This window comes from Pongo abelii, chromosome 6 (genome assembly GCF_028885655.2).
Source record: "Pongo abelii isolate AG06213 chromosome 6, NHGRI_mPonAbe1-v2.0_pri, whole genome shotgun sequence".
In the NCBI taxonomy this organism is placed as follows: Eukaryota; Metazoa; Chordata; class Mammalia; order Primates; family Hominidae; genus Pongo; species Pongo abelii.
The window spans coordinates 152,153,849-152,171,486 of record NC_071991.2 but is presented as its reverse complement, the minus strand read 5'-3'; the positions used below and the strand labels follow the sequence as shown (position 1 = coordinate 152,171,486).

The following is a 17,638-nucleotide window of genomic DNA, read 5'->3' as shown; positions in this document are numbered from 1 at the left end:
GGCCGCTTTCAGAGCACAGATTACTCATATCATAGAATTAGGATGTTATTAACTATTAAATTGCTCTCAAAAGCTTTATGGTGACAATGTATAATTGCAGTACATGATCTAGCTCTGAAAATGCCATCCAGTTCACTAGCTTGATCATTTGTGAGTATGACTTGGGTCTCTGCTTGAACAGCAGAAGGTTTACTCTCTTTCTCTTTGAGCTCCCCCAAGTGCCTAGAACAGAGCCATGCATATGGAAAGGGCTCAGGTTCTTGGAGACTGACGCCTCAGGTGCAGCCAGGAGCTCCCCCTGCTCCAGAGCTGGCAGAAGGACTGGGGCTCCAGGGCTGAAGCCCGTTCTTCTGAGTACGTGATGCATTTTTTCATTCTATTTAGATACACATTGGTGGCAACCAGGTCAAAGAGAGGATTTTTTCTTTTAATGTGCATGTCCTAAGATTCTGAATAAAGAGCTTGCCAGAGTTGATAATCAATAGTCCAACATCTAAGTGAGACCAATTCATAATTTGAACCTCACCGTGTAGGAGCGCAATCTAGCTCTTAAGGTCAAATCCCATCTGTTTGGTTTTTCAAAGATTCGTAGAAAAGAAAGTCAGCTCTCTGTGATCCTAGGAAGGTAGCTTTCCTGCTCTCAGAATTATTAACCATGCAAAATGCACAATTATTCAGTCAAGGTGTGTGCTGTTCTGCCTTCCTCTTGCCAAGGAAATCAGAATCCAGCTGGCCCAGAGCTATTAATTCCCAGTTCTCACAGAGTGCGGTAAACTACATTTATGCCTGATGTAAATACGGTCACTGGTAGGGCAATGCTGATGAATGTGATGAACACCTGTCAGGTGCCCTCACAGGGCATCCTACCCTGCTGTGATGATATTACACAATTAACACGGGGCCTGGGAAGCTGATGGCCTGTGCTTCTTCCCAACCCAGCTCCATTTCAGCCTCCTGCTTGTCCCATGACAGCTCCGGCCTGCAGCCTGGGTGATGCCTGCGAGCATTACCAGGTGTTTCTGCTCTTTCTTCAACAGCCTTCAGCCAGCCTGCCAAATGGGCTGTTAGTTGTGTTCCCCCTCCTCTGTTGCTCAGTTTGCGAGGCTGTATTGAGGGTGGTTTGGTAACAGAGGAAGCAAGATCAGCTGGGGAAAAAGTGGCTGTGAGCCTGCCCCTGTGTGCAGTTTTCCCAGATGACATGTTCAAACATCACTCCATTTGCTCATCCTGGACATTATGCACTGTAGCCATGCTGGCCTGCTCCCTGTCCCTCCACCCTGAGACCCCTCCTCAGATCACAGGACCTTGTCCTGCATCTGCTGGGCCACTGCTTCTATGTGACTTCCTTGAAAGGCCGTCCCTGCCATCCTCCCCCAGACACTCCCCTTTGCTCCCTGTCCTTTACCTTACGTCACTTTCCTGTAGAGCACGTGTCCTGTCTGACACATGATAAACACATCTATTTATGTGCGGTCTTTCCAGCAGGATGTAAGATCCACGAGCACAGGGGCGTCCACGAGCGCAGGGGCTTCCCCAGCTCTGTCCACCACAGTATTCCCTGTGCCTGCGAGAGCGCCTGGTGCGTGTTCAGGGCTGAGTAAGTCAGCACTGGATAAACGGATGCATACTGGCAGGAGGGAATCAAAAGGCTGACATTTCATGTGTTCACGGCATTAGTCTGGTAATATGTTTTAAATGCATCTTCTTTCTTCTTCTTCTTCCATTTCCTTCTCTCTCTGAGTCAAGATAAGCAGTGTCTTAAGCCAGAACAGACATGTGAACCAGTCAAGCCTTATCTGGTCCACACCTGCTGGCTAGCTGGGGCACCGATGATGGCGCCGTTGATCCAGAGGTGGGATAACAGCAGATCCTGTCATCAGATCTCAAAGTCCATCTGTAGCTGGGACTGAGGGGCCACTGGAGCTGGGTGCCTGCAAGAGCAAAGGGAGCCTGGCCCCTGCCCATCTCAACTAGATTCCTGTCTTCCAATGCAGGTGGCACCACTGCAGTAGCCACCCCTGTTCTACCATCTCACCAGGCCCTTGTCTGTACCAGGAGAGAGCACAGGCCCTGGAGGCAGGGCACCCATGTCCTCATCCTGCTCCCTTCAGACTCGCTCTATGACCCTGAACACAGAGGCATAGTCTAGCATTCCTTGAACCACAAAGTCTACTCTCAGGCTCATGCCTTTTGGAACCTGTCCATGGCAGGACAGCCTTTTCCCCTAAAGAAACCCAGCCAGGGCCTGCAGCTGGCGATGCATTTGGCAGCTGTGGTCTCCTCTGCTGGATCAGGGCCTGAGGCTGTTTATATTTAGACAGTGAAAATGCTGCTGAAACAGCATAGCTCTTAATCTTGATAGTTTCACTCCCAGCATGCAGCTGGGTGGGACCCATGGATCTAAGGAGCTGCACGCCCCCTGTTCCTGTCTCCTTCCAGACTTTAATTATCTCACTCTCTACCCAAAGAGAAGCCACTGAGAAATAATGACAGTAAGTCCTCCTCGGATCATGATCATTATCACCACCATAATTACCCCTGGCATCAGCACCATAATTAGCAGGTTTTCATCATCGTCCTTGTTACTGCTGTTTTCTTCTTCATCATCCTCATCCTCCTCATGACCACCAGCACTGTCACAACTCTCAAACTCACCACCAGTTACCATCATTGGGGCTAGACCCATGATTTGACTCCGTCTTAAATCTCTAGCAAGAGCTCATGTCCAGTACCAAAAGCCTGCAATTGAAGAACTCACCATGGGCATATGTCGTGGGTGAATTAAAGAATCAGAGGGGGAAATGTGTGGCTGTCCTTCCAGTTTCTAGTCACTGGGTTCTCCTCCCTCTTCTCCAATGGCCCTTGTGGCCTCGTCTTTGCACCACTGGTCTATAACCTCAATGCCAACAACAAATGCCAAGATGCTTAAAGGAAGGCACAACTCATCACAGGTTGATTTTGCTCCCTAGTCTAAGCTTGCTTCTCTCACTACTGTATCCCAGCACAGTGCCACGTCCACACTTCTTGGTTTACCACGCCCATCACTGTCATCCAGTGGGTGACACTGACTGTGGCCATCTCGTTCCTTGTCCAGGCCATCATTATGGGCTGAGATACAGTGGATAGTCAATAACCACTTACTCGCAGAATATATTTTTTGGTTTGAGTAAAAAATAGTATCGGCTGGGCATGGTGGCTCACGCCTGTAATTTCAGCACTTTGGGAGGCCAAGGTGGGCGGATCACCTGAGGTCGGGAGTTTGAGACCAGCCTGACCAACATGGAGAAACCCCATCTCTACTAAACATACAAAATTAGCCGGGTGTGGTGGCACATGCCTGTAATCCCAGCTACTCGGGAGGCTGAGGCAGGAGAATCGTTTGAACCCGGGAGGTGGAGGTTGCGGTGAGCCAAGATTGAGCCATTGCACTCCAGCCTGGGCAACAAGAGCTAAACTCCATATCAAACAACAGCAACAAAAAAAATAGTATCTACCTTATTAGTAAACAAAGGCATATTTTTTAGCTTAGCTCTTCTACTTCAAATGCAAACATAACACGGACCATAACCACTGCTGAGAACGCATTAAATGTTACAATACTGAGAGGTTCCAAAAAGACACTAGAAATTATGTGTAAGGCTGTAGGAGATGTAAAAGCATAAAAAAATAAGTTTCAGAAGACCAGGTTGTAATTTTTGAATAATAAAAAATAGATTTTGATTTACAGGTTGGTTTCGCATCATCTCTACCCCAAGGTGCTTTCTTGGGATTGAAACGGCTAGAGATGCTCCCCTGGGCCATTCCGCCAAACCGGTGACCATGCCTGCTATCACTGTGGGGTCATCTGCCTTGCTTTGTACATCTTATTGTAATAAACCAGTGGCACCCGAGAGCAAATAGGTTTGTGTTTTTCCCAACTGGGAAACAGGTGGGGATGTGGTTATTAAAGAAAACACGACCTTGCTTGGTCCTATCCTCTGCATCCCCTCTTCCCATCCACAGTCGTAAAACCAAAAACCTCAGCTTATAAAGAAGACAAGAGGATTAGCTAGGATGAGGTTTATGTGAAGAATTAAAATCACATATTCATTCACTAATTTACTCAATCGATTACTTCCATCATTACTTCAGATATCTAATGAGGTGAATGAAGGGTGACCATGCTGTTATGAAGTCCTTTCTGGAGTCCAGAGGCATGATCTGAAACACTTGTTCAGCTGGGCCAAAGAAGGCTCAAGATGTGGATAGGAGAGCTGTCTGCAAATATCTGAAGGTTGTTAAATATTCAGCATTGCTTTAGAAATGTACTACCCAATAGGGTAGCCACTAGCTACATATGGTCTATGTAATTTTAAGTTGATTACAATTAAAGAAAACTACAAATTGAGGTCCTTTGTCAGATCAGCCACATTCCCCATGCTCAAGAGCCACGTGTGGGTAGTGCTGCCATCTTGGCCAGCACAGCTGTAGACCATTTCCATCACTGCAGAAAGCGCAGTGGACACTGCCGCGTAAAAGGTGGAATGAGATTCAGCAGATGGGAAGTTTTAAAAAGTAGACTTAAGTTAGCTGATGAAGAACTTTGCAAAATCCAGAACTGCCCAGCCTGGGAAGAAAGTAAGTGGTCTACAAGGATGAATTCTGTGTCACCAGGACAAAGTCACGAGAGCAAGGAACACTTGCTCCTGAGATGGAGTGATAGATGGTGACTAGGTACATGTCAATATCCCTTCAATCCCTGAACTTTTTCAAACAAAATTCTCTGTTACTGTGAACCAAAGATTACATTAAAATCGGCACATGAAAAAGCATACATTCATGCTGAGAAAGGTTGAGGAGGGCAGCATTAGGAGGCACCTGCTCAAATGGTATTGAATTAGTATGCCTCACAAGCATACTTGTGCAGGGTGTGATCGGGTTTCCAAATATTTCAAACAGGAACACAAGCTGTAAGTACACCCACTCAACTACACCTCTCAATGAAATCACAAGATAAAAATTAAGCAAATGCAGCCAACAAACCTAGAAACAAATACTCAGGTGATGGCTCAGGGAAAGATGGGGGTAAATTAATTCACATGGGCACAGATTTTAGCATCCAGATTCTGTTTTTCCACTGATCAATGGCCTTGAAAGAATAATCTAATCTATCACAGTTTAATAAGCCTCCTGCTCATTAATAGAGAAAATGTTTATCCACCAAGCTAGCAGGTAACTGCACATCAGAATTCACAGGACAATAAGGGTGATTACTAGCTTCAGACACATGGAGAAAGAACACAAGATTATTTTAAAATTACAATAAACTTTTGATTTAATTAATAAAACCTTTTTTTAGAAAAACATAAATTATTAATTCAGTGAGGCCTGTGGGTATTTGGTTTCCAGGGAGAATCTACTTCTTTTATTTAGCTGAACATTTTTAAAACTTCCTGAGACTGAGGTAGACAGTTAAGTATAACCTGTTGGAGGAAGTCCTAGAATAAATCATAAGCTAACAAAAAAGGCAAGAAAAGTCTCAGTAATGAGGAATCCAGGATAAGAATTACTTGTCACTGTATGAGCCAGGAAAATAATGTAATTGGAGGCTCCTGGAGACCTCAAGTGTATATGATATTCTGAAGAAGACACAGCCGGCCAACATCACATTGTCACTCAGAGGAATCATGAGGGAATCCAGGAGAGCCAGTCTCCTTCCCATGATTATCAGTTCAGTATTCATGAGGGTCCATTGCTGCATCTCTGAGAATAGGCCATTTGAACCAGTGGAGGGTCCCTCCCTCCCTCCTCTAGGACACTCTGCAGGCACCCAGTGACCAGGGACAGGATGGGGAAGGCAGTATTTCTTGGGCCTGATGACAGCGTGTCTCTCCCCACCAGTGTTGAAGGAACAAGCCCGTGCTGGCAGCAGAGGCTGCAAGGCTCACTCGGTTGCTCTCTGGCCCAAAATCTGCCTGTAGCTGCTGTGCATTATCACCGGGGTGAGCAGATGCGATGCCTCACACCTGCCACACTCGTATGACAATGGACAGTGCTGCCTGAGGGCTGCAGGTGCATGGCTGTGAAGCCTGGTGCCATTGGCAGTCCTGCCTCCTGGGACTCTCCCTCAATCCTCCAGCCAGTGTCTCCATGGAATATCTGAAACCGATCCCCCTTGTACATGGCAAGCTGGCAATGTTGTGCTGTATCCATCGACTGCCGAGACATAGTCACGCAGGCAGTGAAGAGGAAGAGACATGGTGATGTAATGAAGAAAACAGCCCTGGTGACAAGCTGGGCTACAGGCTTGACTTACTGCTAATGAGTCACATGATTTTGAATGAGGCAACATCAACTTCCTGGACTTCACTTTCTTCGTCTATAAAGTGGGAGATGGGCAGAATCATCTTAGAAAGGTCAATTCCATTTCTATGGTCCTAGGATGCTATTTTGGGGCATGGGAAGTTGGGGATCCAGAAACAAAAATCAACGGGCAATGTTCACATTGGGTCTTCAAGCAGAGGTACAATATTTCGCATGAAGCTGTGTCTTGCTCAGAAGCATGCTTAGCTGCAGGCTGTGTGGGATGCACAGGAGGGAAGGACAGGTGGAAAGCGGCAGCATTGGTCCCGGCAAGAGGAGAGAAGAGTCCAGATCAAGGCAAAGGCAGCGGGAATGGTGGGGGGAGGAATAAGCTTCTAAGTCTCCAGGCAGATCATCCAATTTAGCTCAAGTCAGGATGACAGCAGCCACCCAAGGCATTGGTCAGACAAAAGGAGTGAGCTGATAGCCTTTGACCTCTGGTGAGAGTCCACCTAAGTGCAGCAGGACTGACTGCAGAGCTGCCGTGTGCTCACTGACCCTGCGGGGATTAACGGCGAAGCTTTGATAATAAATACAACAAGAAGCACCTCTCTGCTTGTCAGACTCAAGATCCTCAACTCTCTTGCGCGTCCTTTTGTGAAGGAAGAAAGCCTGTGACTTAGCAAGAATTCATGAAATCATTTCCCATTTTTCCTCGCTTGTTTCCATGGAATTCATTTGTTCTTTCATTTATCCAACAAATATTTGCTGATCATTTATGACCTTCCAGGTGCAAAGAGAAGTAAGGAGCAGTTCCTGCTCATGAGGGGCTCACAGCTCCAAGATAAGGGACACAGCCCTGTAAGCAATGATTGTGTTTGGTGCCTGGGGTATCTGGGGAAGTGCTCACTCAGACTGAAGTTAAATTTCTGGATGGAAGTGATCACCAGCTGGACAAGGCAGAGAAGGAGATCCAGGTGGAGGAAACAGCACGAGCAAAGACGCTCAGGACTCATTTAGTGGCAAGTAAGGGAAAACCCGATGGGCAGCCGCTTAGACAATTGGGCTAATTTTTCTGGCTTAGCAAATCTAGAGAACGGGGATCGAGAGCAACACATGGATGGTGCCATCAGTGGCTGGGCTCCGTGTCCCACCCTGACAGCCTGGGCAGCACAGCTTCATGAAGGCAAGGACAGTGGGGAAGAGAAGGGCCAACTCTGTATCCCTCTTGCAAGAGAGCCAAAGACTCCCACAGGCCCTCCAGCAAATTTCCCCCTCTATCTATGGGGCCAAAACCATAACCCGTGGCTCCTGTAACCATGAGACTGGACAAGCGTGTTTAGTGGGCATAAGGGCAGGCGATGGGAGCTGAGGGGGGCAGGTAGGAAATGGCCATCCTGGGAAAGCTCTTCTGTCTCAAGGCAATAAGTTCAACAGAACAATTTTTTTTTAAGGTCAAACAATCCTCCTGCCTCAGCCTCCTAAAGTGCTGGGATTATGGGCATGAACCACTGTGCCTGGTCTCAACAAGGCACCTCACCTGGTCACCTGGCATCGGCCTCTACTCTGGAACCATTCAGCTCCCTCCAAGACGGTGGCACCAAGGGTCAACCCCAGACACTTCAGCCCCACCTTGGCCTGCCTGCTTGCCCCTCCACTACACATACTGTCTGCTCCAGGTGGACCATCTATCCTCCCTCTTCTGCCCTCACTGTGCCATCCCACCTCAAGCCTGCACTTAGGGGCTTCTTTCATCTGGAGTGCCTTCCCCTGCCTTCCTCTCCTTTCTCCCATGCTCATGACTGACATTTTCACTTTCAAGTCCCCAGTGCCCTGACTCCAGCTTCCTGTAGGCTCCCGCTCCAAAGCCCCCTCAATCGGCCCTGAGTATTGTGGGATCTGTATCCACAAATTCAACCAACCAAGGATCAAAAAGATTCAGGAAGAAAAGGATGGGTGCATCTGTACTGAACATGTACAGATTTTTTTCTTGTCATTATTTCCTAAGCAATACAGTAGACCAACTTTTCACATAGCATTTACATTGTATTTGCTACTACAAGTAACCTAGAGATGATTTCAAGTACACGGAAGGATGTGTGTAGGTTACAGGGAAATACTACACTATTCTACCTAAGGCGCTTGAGCATCTGTGGAGTTTGGTACCCACAGGGGTTCTGGTAACCACTCCCCGGGGTGCTGAGGGACAACCGCAGTGCTCAGAGGCTTCAGGCCAGGACACCACTCACTCAGCCTGTCTTTCTCGATCCTCGCGAGTCATTCTTCTCTGTCTCATCAGACTTTCTAAGGTTGGGCACTTTGATCCTGTACAGAGGGGATGCAGTAATGAAAGTATTGGGTTTTTGACATTGAAGTAAGAACTCAGTAAGCACATCTTCCACAGTCTATCCTAGTATTACATATTTCACCAAAATAGCAAAAACGTTCTTAGAGCAAAATTACCCTAAAGACTAAGACTATGCGGGCATCAAAATGCCGTAGAGGCCTAAAGTTTTCTCCACTTTGAAGCTAGTCTTTATACACTGCTTAATGCGATTTATATGACCTTCTAGAAAAGGCTAAACTACAGAGACTGAAGACAGGTCTGTGGCTGCCAGGGGCTAGCGGTGGAGGGAGGGCTTGCCCTGAAGGAAGCAGAGCGGGAGGAATTTTTTGGGGTGATGGGGCTGTTCCATATCCCAATTTGTGGTGATAGTTACACAAGTCTATCCAGGTCTTAAAGCTCATAGAATTGCACAACAAAAAGTAGCTATACATATTTTTTAAAAGAAAAAGTTAAATTTTATATGTTATATAAAGATACGCTTTTAAATTGAAAGCAGGAAGACATTTAAGAGAGGCCGATGAATAGCACAGGATCGTCCACTAGAGGCAGGCTTTGTGCATGCTTTCTGAACTGAGTAATTGTAGAGACTGGTTGCAAAGCAGGTCTAAATATTTATAACATTAAAGGCCTCCTTAGTATGAAAGTCTCTGGAAAATATTTCAACAGAACAGACCTCTTACATGCACAGCTTAACAGAAGTGCATTTAAGAAGGTAAAATCCTGGAAGCTGCAGCTGCTCATTGCCAGGATGGGCGTCCTGAGCAACGTGGCAAACACTCCCTTCACATAAACACTCACAGCCTGGGAATGGCCCTGAAACCACATGGGGGTGGGGGACGGTCCATTTTGCAATGGGTTGGATATTTCCCGAGGCTCTATTGTGGATCAGCCATGTCCCAGGCCACCTTGAAGCATCTCAAAGTCCCTTGGAGTGCGGGGACTCATAGGCAGGAGATTGGAAAACCGTTGACAGTGCTGTGGGCCCTGTGGGTGTGAACGGGTATGGGAGCCCACTCCTGTGGAGTCCAAGGCCTGCTGCTGAAGAGGTTGGAAAGGCGTGGGAGAATTGTGAGGTCAGTGGAGGAGGCAGGTGCTCCCAGCAGAGGGAACAGCACCTGCAAAGGCCCAGAGGTGAGAGGGAAGGAGGAGGTGGGACGGCAAGGGGGAAGGGAAGAGGGCAGATGGGGAATGAGTTACCTGATTGGCACTGAGAAAGGTTACCCTGAAGGCAGCCTGGCCAGAGCAGAATGAAGAAGTGTGGGCTGCGGAGGCTAAGGCAAAGAGGCCCTGGAGGCAGATGTGGTTTTTTAGATAACAGGTAAGGTGGGCTGAACTGGGCAGTGGCAATGGCGAAGTGGAAGGGACATATCCCAAAGGCAGGCGGATGGCAATGCTGCCTGGGCCAGGGAGACACAAGGCCTCTGGCCAGGGTCCTGGTGAGGAGGGGACAATGGTGTTTTTCCTAAAGTGCTGATGTCACAGGCAGGGCGTGGGGCCAGTGTGGGATGAAGCGGATGAGATCAGTCGCACACACTGTGTCTGAGGGCCCTCTGTGCTCCCCGGAGACAGCAGCACACAGGTCTGACACCTGAGTCAGAGGTCTGGAACAGAGATGTGATGCGGGAGCCTTGTTGTTGAGGTTAATGTGTCTCAGAAGTGTACGCACGAATTATATGCAGATCTGCTCCATGCCAGGTTTCTGATTGATCAGGGTGTGGGCTGGGTCCTGAGTCAGTGCTTCTAACAGGCTTCCTGGGGAGGCTTCTGCCACCACTCAGTGTATCTCATTTTGGGAGGCAGCAGCTGATGCAGTAGTTGCCATGGTAGGTTAAGTTGCCCAGGGAGAGTGTGCAAGAGAAGAGATGACCTTGGGTGGGACTGGGAAATCCAATCAAGTCTGAGCACCTGAGGCGCTCTTAACTGGCCAGGATGCAGCCAGAGGGCAGCCAGGGCCTGTGGAACCAAGGACTGAAGAAGAGGGAGGGGTGAGCGGCCTCAAATTCTGCCACAGGAGGCCTGAGGAGATTGGCATATGGACCGAATGTTTGTGTCCACCCAAAATTACACAGGAGGTGAGCCCTCACCAGAAACCAACCTGCTGGCACCTTGACCTTGTACTTCCAGCCTCTCTAGAACTCTGAGATACACACGTCTGTTGTTTAAGCTGCCCAGTCTGTGGTATTTTGCTATGGCAGCCCAGGCAGCCTAAAACAGGCACCAGTGAATTCCAGGGCGAGAAGACTGCTGGTAAGATGGGTGAGAGTTTTGCTGCGTGGTGGGGGCCAAGTACAGTTGCCAGCAGGCTCAGGGGCAGCAGAGCCCCCATCAAGAGCAGGTGCTTGCAGAGAGGAATACCTGGAACCACAGCCCTCCATCCCTGGCACTGCAGAAACGATGCAATCTCCCGAAGCCCTTCTCCTAATGTATAACATGGGGAAGACACTCATACCTCCCCCGGGGGGTATAACACGGGGAAGACACTCATACCGTCCCCCAGGGGCTGGGTGGCTGAGCACTGAGCACTCATTCCACTCTGTGGGAGACACACGGAAGAGTGAGTGGGGAGGGGACAGAGGTGAGTCCAGCTGCTTCTTTCTTTAGTCATTTGACTGTGAAGGGAAGAATCAGAGGAGGACATGGGTATGGGTTGAGAGAGAGAGAGAACTTTTTTGTCTTTGCTTTGTTTTGCGATGGGACAGATCTGAGCCACCTGAAATGCTTACGGTCCAGTGGCAGCTGAGATGAGAAGGTGAAGTGACAGAAGCCAGGAAACCTTGACATCTGAAGCCCAGCTGAGAAGCTTAGGAAACAGGAGGAGGAAGGGACCCTGTGGGAAGCTGGCGAGGTGAGGGGCTTCCTCCCTCCTCCGTCCACTCAGCTCGGCCATCTCAGCTTCCAGTTCTCTAGTTCCGCTGTCCACGGAGGAGAACCAAAGCAGCATTCTGTCCTCTTCTAGACACCCGATGGGTCAGATAAATGGAGCCCATCACAAGATTCTTGGAAACTAACTTATTTCTGTCCCTATATGTTCTTTGTTCACAGAAATGTTGTAAACAAATAATTATCCTCAGGACATGCATGTGGCTAACCAGCACACTTCCTCATCTCCAGAAACACCCCTTCAGCTGACTTTCTGTTTCCAGGGTTTTGCCAGGATCACTACATCTGCACTCAATGAAACCTTTGATTCCCAGAGCAAGCACTCGGACTGTTTCCACCAGGATGAGGAGTGCAGGTGGTGGCTGGTCCCTTTGGGAAGTAGCAGAATATGTCTTTAAATACGCATTTGCTCACAGTGAGCAGGGCACCGAGAGGGCAGCTGCCCTTGAGGAAAAGGAGGCTGTGGTAGGCACCCGGGGTCCACTCCCAGTTATGCCAAGGGTGGCCTAGGACAGGGGGCCTAAAGCTGCCTCTGGGTGACATGTGGGGATGCAGGGACAATAGTCAAAAATCCTGGTTTCTAACAGCAGGAGAAGGCAGGTGGAAGGAGAACGGGGCCTTTTTGGTAACCCCGGGACACTCCGGGGATATGAGAGAGTCTGAAATGAGATGCTGCTGATGGCCGCGTACAATACATAAGCCAACCTTCCCACTCCAGGAGCGATTATTCTGCTGTCTCAGGCCAGAAGTCCCTGCACCTGCAGGGGACACTGTCATTTTCTTTGCTGCATTAGACATGACTGCAGAGAAGATCTGCCTGTTTCAAAAGGGCCTGAAAGGCTCCAGAAGATCTTTGTTGTCAACTCAAGTTGGAGCTAATAAGTTCTCATCCCCCAGGTCAGATCATGTGGACAGGGTTGAGAATCACAGGGTACCCCAGCTCCCTGGGTCCTCCTTGCTTCTCCTCCTGTGAAACCCGTGTTCTCCTCCTTTCCCTGTTCTGAAGCTGCTGAGGTGCCAGGGCAGTCACAGGTGCATCAGGGTGTGTGGGAGGAAGTGGGGCGGGACCATGGCAGGCAGGGTTCCCTGGCCCTTCCGGGCTCTTTCCTCTTCTGTCCCCTCCTTCCTATCCCCTCAGTCTCCTTTTCCCAACATAAATCTCCTCTGCCAGTCCGTTCCATCTCTTCACGGCCCCTTCTCTCTCCACCTTCCCCAAGTGCAAGATCAAACAGAACTAACCTCTGCCTTCTTAGCTCTCCCTCCCGCTACCCTCCCTTGTATCCGCGGCTCTTTGTCATGCTCTTTTCTGCAGAGTCCCTTATTCCTGCTCTGCAATTCAGCGGACACACGTTTCCGGTTCCTTTGCTTCCCTAACCCCCTGCCCTGGCCAATCTGGGCTCTTATATACTTAAAAAACTTCCAAGAAACGAATGCAGGGCAAGCAGAAGAAACAGTTTGGGAGCGCAGAGAACAGAGGCTGTTTCTAAATTTGGATGTGAGGTCACATTAGAAAGGTGGCCGCCAAAGGCACTGGGAAGGCTTCTATCCGCAGAAGAGACCCATGTTAAATTTTTATGTTGACTTTTCTCTCCTTTTTGCCGCGCTTTCTTCTGCCTTCTTTTGATACCTGAGCACTTTCAGCTCTTCTCTGATGCTCCTGCTCTGTCCCCCACAGGCATTTCCTACGGCTGCCTCTGTTCCTCTGCAGTGATCTCACCTGGAAGGTTCTCCCCATTCCTCTCTTCTTCACCCCGGATCCTCCTCTCCTTCCAGGCTTTCTTCTCCGTCAGCTTTCCCTGACTCAAGCCTCTTGTCCTCTCACATCTTTGGACAACTAGAACTCACACACAGTTTTGGGACCATGGGCCTCAACTCATGTTGAATGTCAGTTTCTAACCCTGACATCATCTGCACCACGTGAAGACTCACAGGGCAGACTGATTCCCATGGACCCCTCAGGCTCTAACGGCAGCGCTGGAGGGAGGAAAGCAGGCTGCAAGATGCCATTATAGAATGGGTGAGGGGCAGTCTCAGGCCACGTCTTTGTCTGTTGGAATTACTAACAAGTGAACAACGTGCCATTCATCATTCACAAAGACGTGGATGTATCACAAGGAAGGGAGTTCCGCCCGAGTGCACTGCCTCAAGACTTTTCTTGAAAGAAAGAAAAATTTGTCAATGGTCAAAGTTAGGGAGGTAGGGAGGACATACACTAAGAGCAATGAATGTGTGTGTGTTTTAATGTGTGTGTGTGCATGTGTGTGTGTGTGTAAGGTGGAGGGAGAGTATGTGTGCGTGTGTGTGTGTGTGTGTGTGTGTGTGTGTGTGTGTGTAAGGGGGAGAGAGAGGCAGATTGTCAGACACACCCACTTGATTTTGGAGTCTTACTAACTGTTATTCACCGCTACATCCTATCCCCTCCGACGCGCAGGAAACTCAGCCTGCCCAGAAACCAAAGGTGCTGCTAATTTGGGAGATGTAGTGTCTGATAATGGGGCACATTCCGGGCAAAGTGCTCTCTCTCTCTCTTTTGTGCTCTCTCTTTTAAAGATTTTGTTCCAGGGTGTGCATGGAGTGTAGCCTACTTTTGCCCCAAGTATCCCTAAGGTCACATGGATAACTTGCCCTCCTTACTGTGTCTGTCTCTATCTGGCTCTTCTCCCATCGATGCATGTGGGGGAGTTCCCACAGTTCAGAAACCGTCCAGAGAGAATGACACGTAATTACCTGTGAGGACACGGGTACCTGCCAGTCCATCTCCCTGCTGCCCATCTGCCTCTGTTCCTCTCTGTCACTCCTGCACTTTGGGCCCCTCCATGGGGGGCAGCAGAGGACATGGCTGGCATTTGACTCATGACAACTCCAACCCTAACTCAAGGTGCAAGCTTGCCAATGGCAGGCCCTTCCCTGGCTCTAAGAAAAACAATTAGTTCATTCAGGGCAGGGAGTAAGGTTAAAACTGATCATTGTAATATTTTGTAACTTAAAAAGTGGTTGATTTCACTAATTCTTATTTCTAAGAAATCATTTAATCAGAGCTAGATACCTACCAAATCTGCTCATGAATTTTCTTACTTGCATATTTCTTCATTCCAAGAGTAAGGAAACAAAAGATTTTTCTTTTTCTTCTTTTTTTTTTTTGAGACAGAGTTTCACTTGTTGCCCAGGCTGTATTGCAATGGCATGATCTTGGCTCACTGCAACCTCCACCTCCCGGGTTCAAGCGATTCTCCTGTCTCAGCCTCCTGAGTAGCTGCGATTATAGGCACCCACCACCATGCCTGGCTAATTTTTGTATTTTTAGTAGAGATGGGGTTTCACCATGTTGACCAGGCTGGTCTTCGAACTCCTGACCTCAGGTGATCCGCCCTCCTTGGCCTCCCAAAGTGCTGGGATTAGAGGCGTGAGCCACCGTGCCTGGCAGATTTTTCTTCTTTGGATAATTGGTTATCTCTGGCAGCTCTCATGGCAGCCAGAAAGAATTCAGAGCCTCTTGAATTCAGAGCATGTGTGGCTCAGGTGGAGCGCTAGGTTATGGAGTGATGCCTAGCCATTGTTACGCTCCTTCTACTTAAAAGAATGGCTATTTTTCCAGTTTATGATTTCTGAATTATACAGCAGATTGCAGTGCCGTTGGAAGAATAACCCTGCATGTTCCTCCTCCCCTTCATCTCCCACTTTTAGTGAGAAAGTACTTACTACTTGCCCCCCTTTGTGCATACAAAGGCACACCTACCCTCACGGACAGGCACACACACTCAAGGGAAATCATACAAATCCAGATAGTAGGTGTCTGTTAAATTGGCACCACCGTCCAGTAGAGGCAAGTCACTGAGAGACCCAAGGCAGCACACAATTTGGGAACTGTTCAAGTAACTCACCACTTGCGCTCATTAATTTCTACAGATTCAAAAACTGTGGTTATGGACTTGGCCCAAAGCACAGTCACAGCTGATGCCTCACCAAAGCCTGCCAAGCCCGAACAGCCCCTGCTCACTCTTGCACGCAGCCTGCCAGGGCGGTACCCAAGGCTCTCTCAATGCTCAAGCTTTCATCTATCATAAACTCTCAAGACTAAAGCAACCTGATACAGCGGGAAAAAGAACATTAGAAAACGAAAACCTATTGTTCGCGAAAACTACAAAATTCCCAGGCACTTGCTATGCTGTGCACAGAGAGCGTCGCCAGACTCGGCAATGATGAGCTGCCTTACTGTGAAAAACACCAAGAGAGAAACGGGAACACCATAAACTTTTGACAATGACATTCTGGAAAGTCTATTTGGCATCATAAAAACAATAATTTTAGTTGAGTAGAAGACAAGCAAAAGCATGTCCTAACCTGTTTCAAGAAATGGTTTTCTAATTTTAACCCTGTGCTAAAATGGCAATGCGTGTGATATTACTGGTAATGCTCTGGCTGGCGTCTTAAGTTAACATGTTGTGAAATTATTTTCTCCACAGCAGTTGGAGCCTTAAATCACAAATGGAATTGGTCCTAACACACAACAATGATTAATCTGTACAGTTTTTCGTAGTTTAAAAATGCTATAACCACGAATTAGAGATAATGATCCACACTAAAAGTCTCTATGCCTTAATTGTTGTTCAGAAGGCCTGAGTAACTGGGTCTATATTAATCGCTTTTGAGTCTCTGAAAGTAATTGCCACTAATGAGCTATGATAATGGCCAGCTACGTTGGAATTGAAGAACCAATCCTTCCAGAAGTACTTGAGTCATTCTCCCCTCGCTACATTACAACGATAGCCGTTCCTAATGAAAGCAATCGAGTGTTCTCTATCTCACATCTCACTCAGCAAACCCACTCTCTCTTCATTTACATTTCTTCACTTCTCTTCTTACCAATTACAGGCATGTCACTGGTTCATGGAGAAGAGTCAGATCCCGTTGGCAAGCTGGTCGGTGGTCTTCAGAACTTGTTATTACTATGTTATCACTGCAGGAGGCCAAGCAACAGTGCTCTTCACAGACACCCCACACGGCTTTGGAGGACCCAATCCTTGACCTGCCCCTGGCTGTCTAAACTTCCACGGTGTCCCCTGAAACATCTGCGCTTTGATCAGCCAGCTGCTCCTGCACGTGCAGTCTCTCCCAGAGTTTGTCCCCTTCCAGCTCCCACCTGCACAGGCCTGGCCCTCAGGGGTCTCGGCTTCCTCTCTTCCATGCAGGTTCTTTTTAATCCCACCCTCCCACGTTCTAAACGCTGCAAGATGGACAGGGGGTCCTTCCCCAAGACCCTCCCGGAATCTTTCCTCCTCCTCCCGCTATGAGTCCCCGGGGTCTCTGAGGCTCTCTGCCCCCTTCCTAAAGCACCACTGAGTGTCTTCCAGGTCATCCTCCCCCAAACCATGCCTTGTTCAAACCTGTCAGCCCTTGACCCGTCCTTCATATTTTCCCTTCTCCTATGAATCCCATCATCACAGGAACCTAGCTGCACTTACCTTCTGATATCCCCACTCTACCCTTCCACTGCCTTTGCACAAGTTACCCCACCACCTTGGACTTCTGACCCAACTCAACACTGCTAATCCATCAGTGCCACCATTTTCTACCTCTGGCTCCTCTTGGCTTCACTCTTCCCAGACCTGGTGTTTCTGAGGCCTGTGGCAATCACCACTCCTCTGAAAATACCTGATCTCTGTTACTTGCCAAATTCCTAGCCCCAGGGGACACCCACCAGGGTCTCCGTGCAGGCCGTGGGCACTGAATACTCGTGGGAGATAGCGACTAGTCTCCTCCCCCAAGAGCCTGGTATTTCCCACGCATCCATCCACAGGGGCTGTGCCCGGCCTGCTGAGACCACTCATGCATTCTGTCTCCAGATCACACTCCCTCAAACTCTCCCACTCCTCCACCATCACTCTCAATGAGTGACAGTATCTCAAAATTTTGGGGGAATAATAAAATAATGCATTGAAAGGAACTCAATGTTTCTTTCACTAGGCCTAGAAACAAAGCTACCTACATTTTCAGCTATTTCCTCCCTTTCTACTAAGGCATGTGTGTTTTCCTGCAGGTCTGAGTGTTCTAGGGGCAGAAGGCACCATGAGTTCAAAGGCCCTGAATTTGGAAGGGACTCAGGAGCAGAGTTACACAGGAAGGTCACCG

The 17,638-nt window shown here is 48.5% G+C and overlaps 1 protein-coding gene and 1 long non-coding RNA gene across 3 annotated transcripts in view; one reads left to right on the top strand and one right to left on the bottom strand.

Moving 5' to 3' along the window:
• The window catches only part of DPP6 (dipeptidyl peptidase like 6), an 863,103-nt gene that overhangs the window by 310,678 nt on the left and 534,787 nt on the right, over nucleotides 1–17,638 (bottom strand). The gene's annotated exons all lie outside the window — the stretch shown is intronic.
• On the top strand, nucleotides 9,781–17,451 carry LOC129060526 (uncharacterized). The gene is made up of 3 exons (XR_008527336.1): nucleotides 9,781–9,947; nucleotides 11,329–11,474; nucleotides 16,382–17,451. It is a non-coding gene; the product is annotated as an uncharacterized LOC129060526 (long non-coding RNA).